Source organism: Anser brachyrhynchus (genome assembly GCF_964034855.1).
Source record: "Anser brachyrhynchus genome assembly, chromosome: 2".
Lineage (NCBI taxonomy): Eukaryota > Metazoa > Chordata > Aves > Anseriformes > Anatidae > Anser > Anser brachyrhynchus.
In genome coordinates this window covers 102,954,270-102,976,560 of record NC_137695.1, presented here as the reverse complement: position 1 = coordinate 102,976,560, position 22,291 = coordinate 102,954,270, and the positions used below count along the sequence as shown (strand labels likewise).

The following is a 22,291-nucleotide window of genomic DNA, read 5'->3' as shown; positions in this document are numbered from 1 at the left end:
TGTGATTTTACTCAAAGGAGGATGAATTGTGCAGTAATAGAGAGCCCAGTGCTACAGTTTCCATGTTGTCTCTTGTATTATTTACAGAGTGCTAGAGGAGCCTCCAAGTTTGCCAGAATCTGGAAGAATCTCTAGAAGATGTCTTTAACATAAACATAAGTCCAATAAATCTGGGGGCTACTTCAGACATCACTAGAAACTAGTTTCCAGCCACCTCATGCTCCTCTACATTAATACTAACAGCTTTTCAGCCAGATCAAATATGGGACCCTGAACTTAGAATCAGCTCTGTATTTTTATCAGTTGCCAGGCTTTATTCTGAAACAGCTAAAACCAGCTCTATTCTGAGCTGAAAGACAGCATGCAGAACACCAGAGATAAATTTGTGTTGAGACTGCTGAAGGAAGGATTTTGAAAACAAAGCTCCCAACAGAAAAGTTATGTGACAGTTAAGTAAGAAACAGGTGTCACTGTTCCATAACATAGTAATTAGCAGATGGGATATTTAATGGGAACATTGGATATTTAACATCATGAACCAACTTATAAAATTGATTAATTGAATATTCTGAAAAGGCTCTTGGAAGTACTCTCATAGTACTGAAATAATGATTAAATTCCTGGTTAATTCACACTGTCACTGAAGTTTAAACAATACTTGAAATTGTTAACTTGTAAATTAAACCTAAATATAAAAAGGTTGTTCATAGCTGTCTGACTTCTGTTTACTTCTGTTTTGTTTCTCATGAGCAGCATATGTAAAGATTAGATGATCTTGTTTGTTTGTTTTGCTACTCAATTCTAAACAAAATGAAAATTTTTACTGGTATTTAACAAAATTCTTTCCAAAACAAAACAAAACAAAAAAATATTCTTGAGGCTGTATCAATGTCATCAGAGTTATGGATAGACTCAGGAGAGAAAGAACAACAGGCCACATTAAGCCCCAGATGACTCCCTTTGTCACTGGCCTGGGTTACTGTAATTTGAAGACATAAGAGATATGTCAACTTTACCCAATACAAAGATTTCCAAAGTCATTCCAGAACCAGAAGATTCTGCATGTGGGTCCAGTTCCACATTAATATAGTTACCTGGTTTTCAGGCTGCAGAGTGATCATACCTAAGCAATGCAGCAAAGTTTGTTTTGAGAAAACCTGGGAATTTCTGCATGATAATGCATCACGCAGAAATAGATATATCTGAGGGAAACTGTAAACAGACTTATTGCAAAATTTGGACTCTTTATTTTCGTTGTCTCATTTGCCATTGGCAGCTAGCATGCTTGCATGAGAAATGATTTTGCTATCTTGTGAGAAATATTGATATTATAAAGGAAAATAATAATTAAAAAGAACTCCTCAAAAAAAAATATTTTAAAGATTTTTACTGATTTCAAGAAAAAAAATAGTTCTAATAGTGTCAGTTTACCATTTCCTTTTAATAATTTCCTCCTTGTATTTACTATTTGAATATAAATGCATTTTAAAAAATGTATTTTGCATTTAATTAAATAATTGAAAAAAATAAAAGGGATATATATTTTTTTAAGTTTAGAAAAATACTGAAATTAATTCTATCATTAAAAAAATTAAGTTTGATGAATAACATGATAGCAACATGATATTAATTATAATAAAAAATAGTTTAGCCTGGAGAATAGTACAAGTTTATTAATCTTAATCACCTATGCTTAATATTTATCAAATTAATAAACAATTGAAAACATGTAGTAGCAATGGGAACAATTGAAAACATGTAGTAGCAATGGGAACTATATCATATACATAACAATAACTGGTGGTATTTGTGAGCATATGTATTGTTATCTGTCTTTGTGTGTCTCAGAAATCAAGACCAACATTTACCCTCCAAATATATCATCTGCTCTCATTTAAATTATATATTCTACCCGTCAAATTTTAATTCATTGGATACACATATGTGGCTGAAAGATCAGTTTCTGCTTTAAATAACATACTAATTATCAGATTATTTCAGGTCAGTTAAACAAACGTGAAAAAGAAGCAAAGAAAAATAGGAAAAAATTGTAATGTTAGAAATAGAAAATCATAGCTGAAAGGGACAAAAAACCAAGTTGGCTTCTAAACCTTGTTGCAAATATTTTTAAGCACACGTATCTAAACAAACAGGAGTTAAAATTTTAACAGATTTCTCTGAGAAGGTTTGCTAATATACTGTTCCAGATGGCAGTTTCCTAATAAGCTTAAAAGCTTTATGGATAAAACCTTGGACATCAGAACAGATAAATGAATTGTTTTAAAAAAGAGAATAAAAAAATTAAAGTTGCTGAGGTCATTCAGTACTCTGAACTCTGAGGTTTTAATCTATCTAAAGCACTGAGGACCATCTGCAAGCTAATTCAATTTAGAGATGGATGTGTAAAACTAATTTCTTGCTAGAGGCAGGAAAAGGTTTCAGTTTTCTATCTATGAAATAACTTGCTTTGTTCTTGAAAACAAAACAAATATTAAAAAAAATGTAGAAGGGTACTTGGAAAGACTAAGATATAAAGAGAGTTAAGTAAAAAGATCACTTTTCCATTTCTGAGATAATAAATGAATTTGATGGACAAAATAAAAACAAGAAAGTGGGTATTTTAAAGTGAACAGCATTCTGACATACTTACTGATGTACTATACTTATGTACTATACTGATGTATAAGAAAAAATGCAATATATTTTCACCATAATTTTTTTTGCAGATAAATATGTTGAGAGCTAGATAGGATTAAAAAAATAATAAAAAAATCCTACTGAGTACACTAAGATAAAAACTAACATCAGTGTGGAGAGTAGAACTTGAAATCTTTTTGATGAACAAACAATATTTCTAAAATGAGGATGAAACTGAAGTAATGGCAGAGATCTAACATGAATTGTGATGACTGGAAACAAAAGACAGTTTACAGTGTTTTGGGGGGAGTAGGAGCCCCCTGTATTCTTGATATGACACTTGCTCATTTCATCAGAGATCATAATTGTGAGACTGAATTGTGAGAGAAATATTTTATACATAATTCCGCCTGAATATATCTATTCCACAGATTTCCCTAGAAAGCTCACTGGAACACCACCAAATAAGGAATAATTTGGCATATGGCAGTTCTTGAATAACTGAAAAGGGTATGCTGCATTGAATCTATACCAAGAGAGCTCTCAACATTTAAAAAATATTCTCTGAAATCTTCAGTTTTTCTCTTGGTCACACTTAAATCACATTTCAGTCCATAAACACTTACTAATTAAGACCTCGACTTTTTAAATTGTTATTTATTATTTTTCATGAGATTATGCTTGTTTCCTGAATTACATGGCAATTAGAAACCACATCCCCCCTGTATCATATGATCAAGATTAATAGGTATGCCTACAAATGATGACCATGGCAATTTCACAGATTTAATGAAAGTAGATTAGAGATTAGAAAGGTGTTTAAGCATTACAGAAAATTGTACATTTATGTGTAAATGTATAAGTATTTGTAGATTATTTCATCCTTACCCACAACCAATAATGTTTTTATAGCATAATTAAATTAACTGGGATTATGAATAATTCAGTTATACAGAGTGCTGCTGTAAAAAGTAGCATACCTGTTAAAATAAAATAAATAGGATGGAGAATGAGTGCTTAGGAATTATGAGATGTTCTTTATCTTTAAGATTCTGCAACAGCAACTCAGATGAAGCTTGTTTAATTGATGGCTACAGGCATTTTCCTTTAAAAAAAAATATGAAATTAGAAAGTAAACCATTTGTAAGCAGCAAGAATTACACCTAAATAACCTTTTGCTTTCAAATACAATTTAAAAATGCATGAAATTTGGCTTTGAAGCTAATCATATAGCTGAGGTGAAACAAAAACTCTGTACTTACAAAGCAATCTTAATGTATTGAGGAATCTCTAAGTGTTTTTCCCATCAAAAACATAGGCCTACTATTGGTCCATATTTACTGCTAGTAGGGCAATAGATTGGGGTGATTATCCAACCTAACCCTATACAAGCAGCGACATCCTTCTGACTGAAACTTGTAACCAGAAGAAATCAGCACAGCTCTATGAACAACAGTGGATATAGATTTAAGACATAGAAGGTTCAGTCCATTCATCACTTATGTTTAGACTCCATCAGGATGGAACTCAGATGTTGTAGAGCATAGTTTGCTTCTCTCTTTTTTTTTTTTTTAAATCCAAATTATCAGAGTCTAACAACCTTTTAAATTACAAGAATTATTCAATTTGCAAAAAGAGAATAATAGTGGAGGAATATTTCACAGGGCTTGTAATCTACTTAATTCCACTTTGCACAGTTTGAGCTTATTTATTTGATATCTGAGCTACTGCTTTTTTCTTTTTACCAAGGTCATTAAAATTTTCTTCTAGGAAAATTATTTCAGAGAATCAAATTTTTCATAATGTAAAGCAAAGAAACTGTTCTCCATTTTAGACCATTTCTCTAAAGTGTTAACTCCCATAACTCCCATTAGACATTGAAGAATGTTGAGTAGAAAAATCAACAAAAACTTTCTCCTGTTTAGAAAACAGCTGAAGAGATCCATGTTGCAGAAATGGCAGGAAGAATCCAACCAGTGTTAAACACTATGAAGGACTTACTGTTCAGGCAGGCAATTTTCTCTGCATGAATGTAATGTGATTACAATGGGAACTGCTGTAGGCTAATGAGCTCCTATTCACTGTTTTTATGGCATAAAACTCACGAAAGTGTTCAGCATTTCCCCCAGCACTTTCAAGCAGATGGCACTGTAGTAAGGCAGTGCCTTTCCACAATACCCCTCACAGCCCGTGTACTGCAGCAACACTAAAAGCCCAGAGGTCTCTTCTGTATGTGGTTGTATGACATTTAAGATAGACTAGCAGAAACTCCAGCAGTGCAAATTGGTTTTATCGAACACCTTTAATTAATGGGATTTGAAATACGTATTACCATAGTTAGCAGACATTTAGAACAACTTTGTTTTCTACTATGAACTAAATCACTTTTTTTCTTTCTTTGTTTTTGTTTGTGTGTGTGTTTGTTTGTTTGTTTCAGGTGTTGGTGGACAGGTGTCACCTTAAAAAGCTCATCAACAAAAATAACCAATCTTGGTTGTATGAAAAAAAAAATAATCTTTTTATTTAATACAAAAATTGTGTTAAAGAAAATTCTGACTGAAGAAAAAAAACGTGATTCATTTGTTAAAGAAAGATAATTAAATCTTTCAGATAATATTAAATTGAATTTGAAATAGAAATAGAGTCTCCTTTTGCATCTACTTTTCAATATATCATTCATTATTTGTATCATCAGGTATTGAGCATTTTAGGACTAAATACCATTAAATATTGGTAGTATAGCACTGTTGTTATAACTTTCAAATTTAGACATTAGACTATTTTTGACTATAGGGTACGAAGCATTTAGATTTTAAAATACTTTGCCCAAATGTCATCTAGCAATTTAAATGTTTATAAGATACCTTGGCAAGTGTTTTGTGATTCAAAACCAAGACATTCAAACCCTACAAGCTAAAATTATTTTGAAGAGAATTATCACAGTACAGAAATTACCTCTTACCCTAAACTGATTAGTTGAGAAATTTTCCCTAGCTCTGACCCATTGCTGTTCAAGGCCATCAACTGTAGGGAAAATAAATAAACAAGTAAAATCTATTTTCAAGTTATATTGAAGTAAACATCAGGCTCAAAAACTTTGAACTGATCGCAGGTATTAACTGACAGTGCAAATAAAGCACAGGGTCTCAGTACTGTGAATGGCATTACTGTACTGAAATCAGCAGAATCATTCAAGTTTACACAGGTGGACAACCAGATACAACCAGACACAAGATAAGGAGATCACCCTGTCTGTGCTAGCAATCATTTTCAGACTCTTCAGATCAGGACTTACCTGTTTTGTAAGACTAGGTATTGTCACTTTGGCTCAGAGACGAAGCCCAGATAACCTATACAAGGATCACATATGAAAGAGCACAGTGTAGTCTTTTTGCCAAATACACTCCTGAAAAAGACTTTTCTTGTTTGATTGTTTTGTTGTAGTTGCTGTTCATTCTTGAACCAGGTTTCCTTTGCCAGTTTGAGCAAAACAATAACAATCTTTCCTTATTTGTTGTTTGGCCACAGAACTAAAGAATAATTGACTACCTCGAGTTCAGTGTGAAAGTCTTATTTAATATTGAAGAAACATGTTTTCTTCTATTTCTCAAGTCAACACTGAAGCTCACTAGAGATGCATTTATTTCCTCTCTATGGAGCTTTTATTCTGTTTTCATTACAAATGCTGCGGGTGATCATTAAACTCTATTTGAAGCTCTGTGCAAAGAAATTACACAAGAGCAGAGCAGGTGTTCAGACTGGCTCAGAAACCACAGAAAGCAAACTGACTTCTGCACAGCTTATCTTTCATGGCTGCTGCTCTCCCAAGAGATATCGTTATGGTAGAAAAATGAAAGAAAGATTAGTACGTCTTACAAATCTTGCTTTTATTCTTGATTATATAGCTTGTCAAGACTGATCCATTAGCTCTTTGAATATTACAGAGTTGTGTTTTAATTAACAGTATTACATGCAACTTGTTGATGGGAATGTGGGTATACAAACAAGACATCTGCTGCTTAGCTTGTTCTCATTTCAGACAGTGGTTGTGATGCAGACACCTTTCTCACTTCAAGAGCATAGCACTGAATGTAATTACTTGTTTAGAGAGAGTTATTACAGCAAGTTATTCTTCAGATAGTAGATAAGAGAAAAAAAAAAAAGGACCAATCTACATTCTGGGAATTGGTAAAAGTTGCCCTTGACAGGCTAGGTAACCATGCTTTTGAACAAATCCAATATGATATTTTTGTGCCCTGCACCTATCAAAATTTGTTTCTGAAAGAACAAAAATGCTAAATATCTGTTCACACTCTGAATTACATTTTCATATGAACCCTTTGATTATATCCAGGACACAAAGAAAAGATAAGTTTGTGAATAACAGCTTTTTACCCCGATTGTGCCAGTAAGTCTCTGTCTTTCCTCATAGAGAAAAATTAGCTCTGGTTTCACTAATTTGCAGTCTGCTATTAATCTAAAAGGAACTTGGGGTTGTAAAGCAAAATTTGGTTTCCAAAGTAGTTCTTTTCCTAACTTGAAAAATCAACATGGAAGAACACAATGACTACAGCTTTTAGGAGTAAAAGCATTTTAATCTCAAAGAGCATTTTGTCAATGCACAGATCCATATAAAACATGTGCTTGCTCTTTCAGTTTACAGTTACTACAACACAATTTCCTTTTCATTTTTTCAAGAAACATGTTTATGAATCCATGGCAATACTGCTAGCCTGTTTCAAACAGTTCTATTTCCATTCCATGATGCCTACATTATAAAGAACAATATTTCCGTCATTTCAAGCAGTAAGAGGAACAGTGAGTGTTGATTAGAAGATGCACTGATGAACCATTTTCTTGCTCTTAAATATTTTTAAATGATGAAAAGCATGAAAAAAAAAGATGACTTCTCATTCTCAATAATAAGGTTTTATTGCTTTTCTTGAAGAAATCTCAATAATTTTTCAAAATGTAAGGCAGTAATGTTGGGGAAGAATCCACCACATTAGTCTATCCACATCTGAAGAGTTTTAAGGGTTGTCTCCATCCTTCAGACTGAATTAGTGTTAGCCCTCAGTAGATTGACAGTAACCATACCTGATACTCTTTAGTCACCAGTGATAGGACCCGGGAATGGTGTCAAGCTGAGGCAGGGGAGTTTCAGGCTAGACATCAGGAAGAGCTTCTTCACTGAGAGGGTTGTCACACACTGGAACAGGCTCCCCAGGGAAGTAGTCACTGCACCAAGCCTGTCGGAGTTTAAGAAATGTTTGGACTGTGCACTTAGTCACATGGTCTGAATTTTTGGGTAGACCTGTGTGGTGCCAGGAGTTCGACCTTATGGGTCCCTTCCAACTCGGGATATTCTATGACTCTATGATTCTGATTGTCATGATCATGTCACTAACTTCAGAAGTCCCAACTGTTTTGACTGAAGTAGGGATTAACACAGTGTTATCCTAAACAGCTGATGAGAATGCTATCATTTATTGAGATAATTCAATTCTCTTGTGATTGTTTGGAGAATGTGTTAAACTAAGCAAATAAGGCACTATATTTGAAACTTTGCAATATGTCAACACCTGGATACAAACAGTGTTTAAATGCCTCCAGGGGCTCATTTGTGTTGAACGAAGTTAGACATAAGAGATGAGGTTCTCCTTCACTATCATGCAGTATTGTTGCTTAGATACAAAGAGTGCATTTTAATTTGTATTATGCAGAAGAGCTGCAGCACTACCTTTAGCTTTGCTCCTACACTCATGCAGCTCTGCAATTGCCCAGCATGGCACAATCTGTCCCTTAACGTGACAAAACAAACAAGCAAGCAAGCATGCAAACAAACATTAAAAAAACAAAAGCAACAACAATAAAAACAAACAAACAAACAAAAACCACCATGCAAAAGGTCTAAACACCCTGGGGTTTGGTATATAGTAATGTAATAAAGTTGAAATTACTTCTCCAAAAACAAAAGATAACTAACAAAAGAGACAATGCATTCTGTCATGCTGTTAAAGAAATATACTCAAAGGCAAATGAATATTTCAAGACCTTATTTTCCTGATTTCAGGTGGGTCATGGTTTCATTATTTTGTTTCAAAGACACATACAAAAACAGACTTATACATTGGAACAGTAACATCAAAAGCTACATCCACACAAGCAAATAGCTTTGGCTAAGACCTATTTTTCAGTGTTAAGGCAAATTTTCCACTTCAAAACAAGGTGGCTTTATCTTGTCCTGACTTGTGGATGTCCCAAACTATGCCTGGTGCTCATCTAGAATAATAGTAGCTTAGTTATCACACACCAAGACTATGTCGATGACTGTGCTAAAAATAAGCCTTTTCAGTGACCACAGTACTATGTCTGTAAAGTTTACTAGTAAATGAATGATGGTAGCTTTCAAGGACTGTGATTAGGAGTACAGAAAGAACATACCATCAAAAGTTAAAAACTATCGTGCAGTTCAGAACTGGTATGTAATGCTACAACACACATGGTTTCTTGTATGAAAGCAAATGTAGTAATTGTCAGCATTCATTGAACATACAAAGAGATATACTATAAACTCCTGGAAATTAAGAATCTCTAAAAGTCATTTCTTTAGCACAATGGTAATTTTGAGGTGAAAAAGGAAGTTTTAAGAGATTTTAAAAAGTAGAAAATGTCAGAATCATACTCTACAACTCATATAATAATAATAGTAATATCTCCCTACTACATTTTATTGCACAGGATTTCAGTCAATCATCTGGAGTTGATTCAGGATTAAAATGTTCCAGAAAAACTACCCGTTAAACACAAAATATAATGTCTTATCATTTGCACATTCATGCAGTGCCAAGGAGTCACCATTACAGTCAAAATCTGCATGATGATATTGTTGTAAACACACAACCAAAAATAAATAAATAAAAGTCTTTGGATTCCCAACTTCAATTTAAGATTTTCATTGAGATTTCAAAATCTGTTTCATTATATATCTATACAGCTAGCAACAAGACACTTGTTTAACACTATTATTTTAACATTTTAAAATCTATCTCCCCAACTTTTGTTTTTTTACCTATACTTTATTTCGTGTGTGTGTGTAAGATTTTTAAAAAACTTTGAAAAAGGTCCTTACTATAGTAAAGTTATTTCCATCCTTTCCATACAAACTGCTACATTTTAGTCATTTAAATTCAACTTTTGAGTGAATACTTTCTTGCCTTGAAATGACTGTTTCTCACTTTTTTTCTGCACCAGTGTAATCAAACAAATATAACGTGTATCTATCAAGTCCACCCTGTCAGCAGGTATTTATTTCCTCTGAAATGCTCTTTTTGCAAATTGCAATTTAATAATTTTGACATTTGTTTGAAGTTTAGGAAAAAATATGCTTTAATGAGACCTTCTGGGTAATTTTATTTTCTTATGTCTGCAAAGATTCACAATTGCATCTCTCAAATTGAGCTTGCACCAGTATTGACAATAAACAAATCCATGAAATATTATTTTATTTGTTTGGGGGTTACTAGTTGTTACACTGTAAATTAAGGAGTCTTTAAAACAGTGTATATTTGATATATGCCAGAATGGCAAAAGTTGGAAGAACTGAAGTAGAACTACATAATTCTAAAAGAGAAAGCATTGCTCTTGAGATTACTGACAGAACCAACTACTTCTGATCCAAGTAAAATGGTATCTTTTTCATAGACCATGATGCATTTCCTCATTGAAAAAAAAGAATGTTCACTATTCTACTAGTGACAAGTAATTACTTGCATTATAAAAGGTGAAAGAAGTATCTTGCTATCATGAAAGTAACTGCAATATAACAACATTTATTTGTTAGGAGTGGCTGAAGAATATTCTGAGATTTATTATTATTAATAATTATTGAAACAGTTGCAATCAGTAGGACAAACTCAAACCCAACTTCAGAAGGTAAAATATCCAGGTTCATATTCCTACCACCTGGATTGTTACAACAGTAAATACTAATTAAACTGCAAGTCTAATAAAGACTTGTTCTTAGAGCTATATTGTGCTGTAATCTGAAGAAAATAACATAAAGCAAATATATCATCCTTTCCAAAGACAGATATATTTGTGTATCAATGAAACGTGTGTCATTTCTGCCCTTACACAAGCAATACTCTCACTGACATCTAGTTTGACTCCATCATCTGAATTATGTTATTCACTATTCTGCCCCAGTGATTCTCTAGATATGGACTTTGTTAAGTCCAAGAAAAAAGCACAAAGATAAGTAAGTCAAAACACTTATTAAACATATCCCATTCTTGCAATTAATGACAGGAAAGAAATAATACATGTAAGAGTCTATTAAGACAGAGGCTATAACTGCAATGAAGTGAATTTATTTGTAGCATGTTGCACTCTATTTCAATATAAGCAATCATGTACATTACCGTTTGTAGATAGATGGTCAGTACTCAAGACTGCAAGTTCAAGGAGTGACTCACAATGAGGATCTTCTCTTAGGATTGATTTTCAAACTGGAGAAGAACAGCTTGGATCTGTAGAGTAGTAGAAAATAAGAATGTGAAAGAAGATGGATCTATCATTGTATTTCATATGTATGTCATAAAATACCCTTCTCCTCTTCCTTTAAGAGGTAGATTGCTCTGCTGCTTCTCTATACCAAAATGCATTTCATCTATCACAATAACCAACTGAAAGGCTAAAAGGCTATATACTTGGTCATCAGTGTGCACTGAACTACAAATACTGTTATAATTCTTCTATGTCTAGAATCCTATACATTTCTGGTATGTAAAAGAAGTGAAAGGAAGAGAGAGAACAAGCCATTTCATTTCTAACAAAGAATTACAGACACTCTTACAAAACTAGATATCAAACGAGTCAGGTTCTAGAGGAAGAAGTACTTCTCTCTTTCCTGTCCTATTACACTGAACTCAAACCATCATCTCTTGGTCAGAGATGCAAGACACCTGACAAATTCTGAAAACTAATTTTCTATTACACTATAAAACCCTTAAACTGTTTAAACTCTTTAAGCAGCCAAGGTTTTCAAATTGTAATTGCCATCCAAATGGAGATCTGATATTGGTCCCTTCTTGTTAATTGCAAATGTGTTACAGATGTGGAGAATTCTGTTAAGGTTGTGCTGCGCTTGATGAAGATATGCTCTGTTTGATTTAGAGTTCCTCTGCTCAAGACAAGGACTTCTGGATGAAAGATGATTTCAATCAAAATAATCAGTCTGTATTCAGATCATTAATTATGTTTTTATGACATTTATAAAGAAGTCAAAAAACATGTTAATTTTCTAAAATAAAAATGAATAATATTTGCTAATTTGCTGTGGCTTAATTAGTTCCATTACCATACTGAATCTATCCATATCAAGCTGATATATGTCCAGACAGAAGTATTCCTTTTCTTATAAAAACAAGTTTGTTTCCAGTTTCTATGACCCTTTCTTAGTGATTTATAATAAAGTATTGATGAACAGTCATCTAAACCAATGTTGCACTTCAGTGCAAGTAATAACAAGAGCTATTAATTTTGTAGCAGACACTTTGACAAGTAAAATGGCAAGGAAGAAAAAAAAAAAGGCAGAAGCAGTGAAGAACAAGTATAAACATCCCATCTGTAGGATTCTACACAGCAAATATTCTGCTAAAAACAGTCCTAGTCAAAATGGTATCAACTAGAAAAGGTCATTAAAAAAAATGTCCTAAATTTGTGCTACAGACATCTTGAATATATTCTCATCCTTCAAACTCTTCCCTATATCTAACATTCAAATAAAATTGTGTAGAACTTTTCAGCTGAACTTAGTTATTATGTGAATGCTCATATTAATATTGATCCAATTATAGAAATGTGAACATACAGGTATCCTTGTACTCATCAATCAAGAAAAGATTATTTCCAAAGTTAAAATCAAATCCACAAGATCTGCAAATATGTTAGACTGATTCCTACATACAATATTATATCATATGATTATGCAAACTAAAACATCTATTATCCTGAGAAATTATGCAAAAAGGATGACAAATAGATGTCTGTTGCTCATCCTTTCTTGCAATAATTTCTAATATTCATTAATGCCATAGATCTCTAGCTGAGAGCCATTGAAGAGGACAACATAACAAACAAACAAAAAAACACAAAAAAAAAAAAAAAAAAACAGAAGTTACATAGTCTTTAAATTATCTAGAAACATCTGAAAAGCAGTTGCTGACATGCTGAGCAGCCACGAGATCTTCTTCTTCTACCACATTTTTGACAGGTGAACACTGCATGTGTGTATAATAATGAAATATACTTAGAAACTGAATACTGCTACCAAACCATGTAACGAGTGCAAGAAAACTGAACTCCCCTTAGAGGGTACATTTCATCAACCAACTTTCTTAGGAGAAATGGCACTAATGGAAACACAAGAACAGAAGTGCTACCTATAAAAATAACTAACATCCATGGAATATCATATTCTACAGTCATAGAAAGACTTGGGTTGTAAGGGACCTTAAAGATCATCTAGTTCCAAACCCCCTTCCCCTTCCCACGGCAATATTATATTGCCATCTTCTATGTTCTCTCAAAAAATATAATTTTAATTCATTTTATGTCATTAAGAAACACAAAATGTATGAAAAGTTGGATGTCATTCTATAATACTGTCTTCAACAAGTATAGATAGAGAAAGCAAAGTTAACACATTGTTAACAACATGAAGTTAGTGCACACATTTCCTTATACTCCACCTGTCTCATCACTATGTGATACATAAAGTTAAATGAAAACTCTGGATATATCAACATCCCACCAGTCACCATTCTCAAGCTACACAAGCAGATTTTTAAAGTACTGTTAGCTATTTAGTTACTAAATATGGTCTAGGATAAATGTTGCATATGAATCCAGTCTTGAGCAGTTTATTTGCAGCACACGCTATCAGCAATGAATGAATTTTTCTCGTCTGAAAACCAATTTCTAATGCAATAGGAATTGGATATTAGATTGCAGAAGTGACTGAATTCTGTTATAGAGGAAGAACCTACTCAATATTTTTTTTCCTGAATCTTACTACTGAAACTTAAGATTTAGCTAGTTTTCCTCTTTTAAAATATCTCTGTATTATATTTATTATATTTAATAGATTTTTTTTTTTTGGTATAAAAGCAATTAATTTTTTTGCTGTTATTTTGTTGACTTTTTTTTCCCCTTAATATCACAGTTCAATAATTTAGAATCAAGCTCCTAGAGATCTTTGGAGTCTTTATTCCCTATATAATATGTGCTTGACTTGGATATGCTAGTTCAATTACCTTGAGGTTTGGTTATAGAATATCAAGAATAAAAATGCTATGGCCCTTCAAGATAGTTTTAATCTTTAGGTTAAAAAGATAAATGGGCAAAAAAAAGACAACAGAAGACAAATAATAATAATAATAATAACAATTATAACAATAAAACCCTTCTAATTCAGGTAAAAAAAAAAAAAAAGTCATCAGCCAAGACTGCTGACAAGAATACCTCATTCAAAAACTTTTTTTAATTCTAGGTTTAACACAGAATTTCTATACATAAATGTCCCTATCTGAACTCCTGTCAACTAATAAAATTATTGTCTGAATCAAGCTTTTCCAAGGTACTACAACTTTCCTCAGTTTCTTTAGTGTTTCCACATTTTTTCTAGTCTGATTAAATCTTTGATCTGTGGTTCAGCAATATTTTTTGCTGTCATCATTTGTGATATTCTCTTTATTTTTTTTAGGAAAACATTTTGATCAGGAGAGATTTCAATTGAGCCTTAATAATAAATAAATACAATTTAGATGTGCAATATTAATAAATGTTAGTAATACTAAAAGATAGCAGTGCATATAACTACTCATAATAATGACTACTCATAATACATATGTAGCCATAGATTACATAGAATACAATAATTAAAGGATTGATTTGTAGCTTGAGAGACTGAATGACGAAATAGGTTTGTAATATTGTACTTGAATGGTGGCCAATAAATAAATAAATAAAGCACCACTTTTTCATTTTTCATATAGTTTAAGACTTATGTAAGGATGTAAATTGCTCCAAACTCTATGCCACTCCTTTGGTGAATCAAGTTTGAATCTATAATCCAAAAACATCCCTTGATAAAGAAAGACACTAAAGAAATTTGCACTTCTAAAGGTCTGTTGTTATGCTTTCTCACAGTTCTGAAATGCAAATTAGGAACACTTTACAGTTTTTATAATGCTTACTAAATTTAAACAAATCCAGGGACTGATTGAACCTGGACTTGCAAAAAGTACCTTTATTACTGTTCTGCATAATTAGCATATAACCACGATGCACTATATGATCACATTTATTACAGGAGTGCCTTCAGAAAAGACTGAAGTCCTGTTATGCAAACATGGGGTAGTAGATCAGACTTTCTGCACAGAGTTTAGCACAAGGTGAAGGATGAGACACTACATATAAATATTTGGTGTTAGAACACCAAATATCATATTAGTTCATGTTTATTCATATTCTGAAGGTGCTTCAAAGACAATAAAATATTGAGAGACAACAAACATGAAAATGGACTGGGGCAGCATATACAGGATGAAATGTGAAGTAAGGAGAGGAGAGAAGAGAAAAAGTAATGTAAGAAAGATACAAGTAGTAATGAAATTGAGGTGGAAGGAAAATAAATAAATAAAAATAAATAAATAAACCAGGGTAGCACACGTCAGCTCCTACACATGGCTAAACAACTGCCTGTAAAAGTTCACATAGGCCGTATTGGGAACAACATACCAGTAGCAATGACTTAGGCCAGGAAGGTTCAACAAGACTCTTTAATTTACTTGCCTAGTAGCCTGAAAGTCCATAGGCCTGCAATTTAGCAACCTCCATTCCACTGGTTTCTCTCTTCAGCTTTCACTCTGGCCATAAGGCAATGAGGGTGGAAGACCTTTACCACATGAAATGTTATACATCTTATGGATCCTGGGCACAGGATGTTTGCATCAGTAGCTCATTAGATCTGCTCTGTATTATGCGACATCTCCTATTCTCTTTCCTCCTACATGTGCTCCTGCTCATATTTATACAGTCAAAGTCATTGGATTTAACATAGCTAGCCAAAAACCACAATAATAACTTACTGCAAAAAGACAGAATGTGAATAAAATCTCAGTGCACAGCTATTTGCAGGGCTACAATTTGGAGAATCCAACAGATCTGCATAAATTTAATAATAATAATAATAATAATAACAACAACAACAACAACAACAACAACAACAATAAAATGCACCGACTAATTAAAAAAGAAAGAGCACTTTTTCTCCTTGTGTTAAACCCAAACAGAGAGGGAGAGAGGACCTCTATAAGCCTTCAGAATTAATAAAATATAATAAAAAGAATTAATAAAAGAACTAATAAAAGAATTAAAGTAATTCTTTTATAATTGAAGCAACATGTAGGACTCAGTTACTCTTAAAATGTTTTACTGGAAATATTATTTGGTTTTAGACTTTAGGGAGGAAGGCTTTTAAAAGTGAATTTATAACAATTTTATAACAATCATTCCATGGTTTTCTGCATGTTTCATCAGCTGTCTCTGGCAAATCAGCCCACTTCAATGCTTATCAAAATATCTGCATTCTAGATTAAAAATAAAAGACATGGGTACTTTTTTCTTTTTTTCTTTTTTTCTTTTCCTAGTTTTAGACCAGTTTTCCTATTAACCCTTAAAAACAGAGCCATTTGCACAGACACTTACTAAAGAAATCAAAACTTCCTATTTATATTCTAGGGCTGGGAGTGCCTTAATTTTCTTATTTGTCATTCCAAGAGACGGGTACTTGGCTTTTTTACTTCAGGTTCAATTGATATTTCACATCAGAAGGGAAATACCACATCCCAGCAAAAACTGCAGTGAAATTAGTATGTCCTTGCAAGATCACTAAATGACATCACACCAACAAGGTATTATAGGCATCACACTCGTTACAGTTTCACCAATTCTCCCCAAGTAATCTGCAAAAACTGCATATTTCACAGATTCAATTTCTTCCCTCTATAATATTAATTTTTGGTCATAGGAAGTTCTTGGTTTAAAAGGAGACTATTTACTACTGTTTGTAATTATTATCAAGTTACTAATTATTATGAATTATTATTATAATTACTAATTATTATGAATTCTCTCCAATACTTCATTGGAGCATATATATCTCATCTTACCCAAGGAGAGACTTTTGCATGCATTTTTCCATAACAGTAGAAGAGTTATTCATGATCCAGACTTCATTTTTACTGTTTGAGTTTATATAAATTTATCATATACTTATTAATTGAAAGCATAAAAATAAAAAAGCAGAAAAGTGGGGAAAACAATTCAACTGTATTTTGTTGCCGGTAGCCAAAAATCCTGTACGTGCCCATTGACTAAACCTGGATGTCCTTAATGCATCATTTTAGTGCTAAGCCTCCTAGAGGTCTGGAGTCTGCTGAGAGCTACAGCACTTCTTTCTGCAGCCTGTGATTATACATCATAGCCAGGCATATTGAGCAGCAGGACAGGAAGACTACTTAATTCTCGGTTGAGCTGGACACAGCACACCTTTTCAGCAAATGACTCACTAGAACAGGAAAGACTCAAGTCACTAACAGTTAAGAAAACCATTCTTTAAACCTCATAGATATATGAACTTCCAATTCACATCTTTGATAACAACTCATCACAGTTCTTATTTAAGAGTATGCAAGAAATGCAAGAAATGTCCAGTTAGGACTTTTTTTTTTTTTTTTTTCAATGAGAAAACAGTAAAGCAAACTTCAGAGTATTAGAATTAATAAGTATCTTTTATCAAAGAAACTAAACATTTTTTTTCCCTCTTAATTATATACAACATTGTATATATTGCTGATTGGAAAGAACAAAATGATGGTCATAAATGCCTTAGACATCATTACATAAAAACAGCTTATGCACCAAAGAAAAGTTGATCACGGTACCATTGCCTCCTGTGAGAAAGAAGCAGAGAAATTAGCCTTTTGAAGTTCTGGTATGGCATAGTAACACAGGGGAAGACATCTGGACAATATGAGCCAAAGCTCAGACATCTCCATACTTCTCCAATACGAACAGCTTGTGTTACATGGCATACATAAAAATCTGCTAAACACAAAAGACTGGTTTAGCAGAATGACTGGATTAGCAGTTTTGATGCACTGTAATAACTCAAGCTATTGCATTCTTATAGGCCAAAAAAAGAATAGATTTATTAGACTGCACATCTCTGATGTTTTACAGAGTTTTCCTGCACATTTTTATAAAGAGTACAAAGTAATGAGACTAGAAAACAAAGTGTTTGGCAACTGGCAAGTTGTTTTCATTAAGCATACTGTACAGTGAGTTCTATACCAAACAAAACAACAGCAGACACCAAACTTCATTATCAGTTCTGACCTGTAAATTCTTCAGTGTGTATGAAGCTTTTATCATTTTTAGAGGTTTCACATAAAAAGAACATTGGAAACATTCATGATAACAGACTCCCACTTTATAGCATTAAAGCATGAAATTGACCTTCTCTTTTGCTGGTTTCTGAATGATGCATATTATTAGAAGTAAAAGCATACTGCAGAAAAGTCTCATGGAAAATAATTATAGGATTTAAAACATGTTGGAAATATGGAAATTTGGAAATATTTAAATAATGATATATAGAAAATTTTAACAGGAAGAATGAAAGATGATTGCTAAGATATTTTCAGATAAATGTGTCACATTGCAGTTATAGCACCTACTCATTCTTCAGCTGACAAGAAAAACATCATGTATAAGACAAAAACATTTTCCCATTGCCATCTATTGGAAGTGATAACTTCATCTGTAATCACGTTCTTTATAGAAATCTACTGTTAGAAATAAAGATTTTTGTGTGTTGCATTAAACAGTATTCAGTTATCCAAAAAGTGAAGTTCAACTGTGAAATCATCAGTGGTCAAAACAGGCCTGCTGATTGCACTGTGCTATGGAAACACAGAGTTTTTAATAAGTAAATTTTTTAATAAGTATTCCAGAACTTTTCAAAGGAAAAATAATAAATTTATTCTGGGAGTTTGACGATCTTATGTTTATTCCTGGATACTGTGTTACCACAATTTGATAAGTAGCACATTTTATGTAGAAAAGCGTATGAATGATCCTTCAAAATAAAGTGAATATTAAAAAACAGATGAGTTCCTGATGAATATCTAGAACAAGACATCTGGAAACTATCTTAGAAAAAAACTACTCAAGTCAATAAAATGTAGTAGTAGTAGTAGTAGTAGTAGTAGTAGTAATTATTATTATTATTATGTTATACTTTCATAAGTTACAGAAAATAACTATCCTGAATAAAGCTAAGAAAATCTGGACATCAATCTTACATTGGGAGAACCAAAAGTACTAGAGAAGATAGACTTCACAAATAAAGCACAGAATGAACAATGACAACAAAATCCTACTGTTTGGGAAAAGACTCAAAAATTAATATAAATATATATGTGTGTGTGTGTGTGTGTGTGTGTGTGATTTTTGAGAATGCCAGCACAATGTATAAAGAATGAGTTAAGAGGATAACAACAGCTATCATTAGTTAAGATTAATAGCAAGAAGTTACTCTGTACAGAATAAGTCTTCATAGCAACAGTGCAGAATTAAAATAGTTATACTGAAAAGTATATATATTTTCATTAGTCTAGACAAAGTCCAGTGGGTTAACACAGTGATAAAAACAGTGATATACACATGAGGGAGGAAAATGTGAACGAGAAAAGGAGGTAAATAAGCCAAGTTTAGAGACTTTTGTATATGGAATATGTAAGCTAATTGCATAAGTATCAAATACATACTTTATTCCCTTTGCATTTGTAAAAATCACAGGTAAATTTTATTTTATTCCTCCACAAACTATATTATCCTAAATATGGAGTCACACCTCCTTGGAATTATTTTAATATATTCAGAAGTTCTGTAATACCTATTTATGAAAATGTTACTATTTGACATTGTTAGTAAGATTACATTCCAGAAAGGATATATTGTCTTTTAAAATTTTAAACTGATAAAATAAGAAAATGAGATTGCTCAACTTTCAAATCAATGCTTTTTCCTGTATTAATCAGCAGAATTAAATACAAATTAACTACATAATTGAATTTAGATATTTACGTATCTATTCCAGTATTCCAGTATTTCAGGATCTAATCATTTTGAATTTTTTTTTTTTGTCTCCATTTGAAGCATTACTAGCTACATAGAAATATTCTACACATTTGTAAAGACAGATCAATAAACGTGAGAACTTTAAAGAAGCAAATTGCAGCAGTATAATATGACACAAATCTTTTGTTGGCGTACTTTTTATTGACTTGGTACCTGTAACTGTACTTATGACTTGTATCAAAAACCTAAATTCATAACTAGGGTATCTTCACTATAAAATAATTTGGTTTGAAGTATGGTTATTTGCAGATAAAGTATTAACTACATAAAAAGGACTGCTTTTCTGCCTTACTAGAAGCTTCCAAGAAGGTGAAGAAAACATTTTCAATCTTCATTTTTCATACTCTGATAAACCAAAATAAAAGTCTGTTCCTTGTCTCCACCAGTTTATTACAGTTGTCCAGATGTAGTGACAAAAGAAGAAATAATGGAGGAACTGTCATGAGTTCACATGTCCATCCTACTTTCTTGTAGAAGATCTATAGGATAAATCAATAAGCACAATGAGGCAATTAGAGAATTGTACCATTTCATTTGCATATCATTTAGTTTAAACATCAATTGCTTCAATTAATGTAGCTACAAAATGAAGAGGCTCAACATCAGAGTGATACAATTGAAAATTGAAGCTCTTAGATTAGGTAGCAAGTTTGTGAAGAAAACAAAAATGTGGGGTTGTCCTTGGGTTTTATTTTTAAGCACTTTAAAAAAGTGATTTTAAAATAGATTTTAAGAGATTTTAGGCACTTAATAAATAATAATAATAAAAAATAGAAACTGGTTTGCAGGAAGCTACTGTAAAATAAATTTCAATTGATCCCTAGTCTCACTAGCCAATTATGTCTCAGTTTTTTATTTTTCCATTGGGTAATTCCTATATGTATTTATAACAGCACATTTATCCTTATAATCAGTCTAATCCAGTGCTCAGCTATTCAACATTTTTATTAGACAGTATATTTTCTGCCCTTTTTCACCTGAGTCAACAATTTAGGCATAGTGTTTGCTGGTCATCCAGAAAATGTATCATCCATGAAAATACCAACAATAAATAAAATATATAAATAAATTAAAAAAAAAAATCAGGTCACACACCTGCAGAATCACAGGTAATTGTATACTTCCAGTCTTCATTTTGATATCAAATCAGTCATTATTTCTCTCCTGGAGTGGTTTTCCAGAGCTGTGGATTTACTCTGTGTAACACTTTTTTTTCCAGTCTATATTTCCCCTAACTTGTTCATGAGAAAATCATGACAGATTATCAGGCAGCTAAGTCAAAACGTTCTGTATCTTCTAGCAGTATATAGTCCATAAGTCCTTCTCCTTTTCATGGAAGAAAATTAGATTTGTTTTTCACTGCCTGGTTTCCTCCTCTATCATTTCTATCACATAAGTGCACACACACATCGGCACACAGTATTTTATTGCCATTCCTCTCACTGGACTTGCTATGACAGAGTTGGGTCTTTTTTTTTTTTTTTTTTTTTTAATAACAAGGTCTAGGTTTAGATCTGTTACAAATTCACAATACCAATTATTGTTATTGTACATTCCTACTGGATTTTCAGGCAATATATTGCTGTTGAGTCATAACAGATAGACCTCTATAAATGAATAAATAAATAAATAAAACAAACGTGCAGTACATCAAGAAGTGATACCTAAAGTGATCAGAAATTTAAAATTGAAAGCTTAGTGCTAGAAACTAAATGATTGTTTGAGTGCTTTGATAGTACTTACTGTAAAGGAGAAAAAAACATACTCTGCCACATTCTCTGACAATTCTTTATGAAATGGCATTAACACTTTTCTTGTATTTATTGCAACAATTCATTGAGAGACAATCTGTTAATCAGCACACTATACAGACAATCAAGTAAATGTTTATTCATCTATTGCAACTACTGCTCTCTCCCTTTCTTCATAATCTTCCTTTACAAAATACTTTTTCAGTTGGTCACAGCTGTTGTGGATTCAGTAAATACTGACTTTGCTTCCAAACATTTTAAAAATTATAAAAATATTATTTTGGGGAGGAAAAAAAAAAAGTGATGAAAAGAACTCATTTAAGGAAGTTGGAATTTCAGAATATTCTTATTCAATTGCGTGAACAAAAGTGGATAAGATGCTTCTTCCTAGCTATTTGTACCTCCAAAGTGTTGACCTGTGCTTGTTCAGAGAGAAAGAGTGACGATGCACAGAATACAGTAAATAAAAAGAGGTCACAGTTCTCTTACTGATGCTCAGAAGTGGATTTAAACTTCTTGGAGAACTGTCAAAGAGATCAGTTTATGGAAGTCTCTCTTCTCCTTGACCCATAAAATCAGAGTACTTCAATCTTGCTATTTAAATATCATAAGGTTTCAAAGAGCCAAAGTTT

The 22,291-nt window shown here is 32.5% G+C and overlaps 1 long non-coding RNA gene across 1 annotated transcript in view; it reads right to left on the bottom strand.

The window, feature by feature from the left end:
- Window positions 1-21,966, bottom strand: part of LOC308190326 — a 34,672-nt gene extending 12,706 nt beyond the window's left edge. The window contains exons 1-5 of the long non-coding RNA XR_013947080.1: window positions 21,004-21,966; window positions 20,201-20,387; window positions 11,061-11,168; window positions 7,735-7,886; window positions 3,618-3,742 (exon numbers count right to left, since the gene is read on the bottom strand). This is a non-coding gene — a long non-coding RNA (uncharacterized lncRNA). The remainder of the gene's footprint in view (window positions 1-3,617; window positions 3,743-7,734; window positions 7,887-11,060; window positions 11,169-20,200; window positions 20,388-21,003) is intronic.
- Window positions 21,967-22,291: the final 325 nt, after the last annotated feature.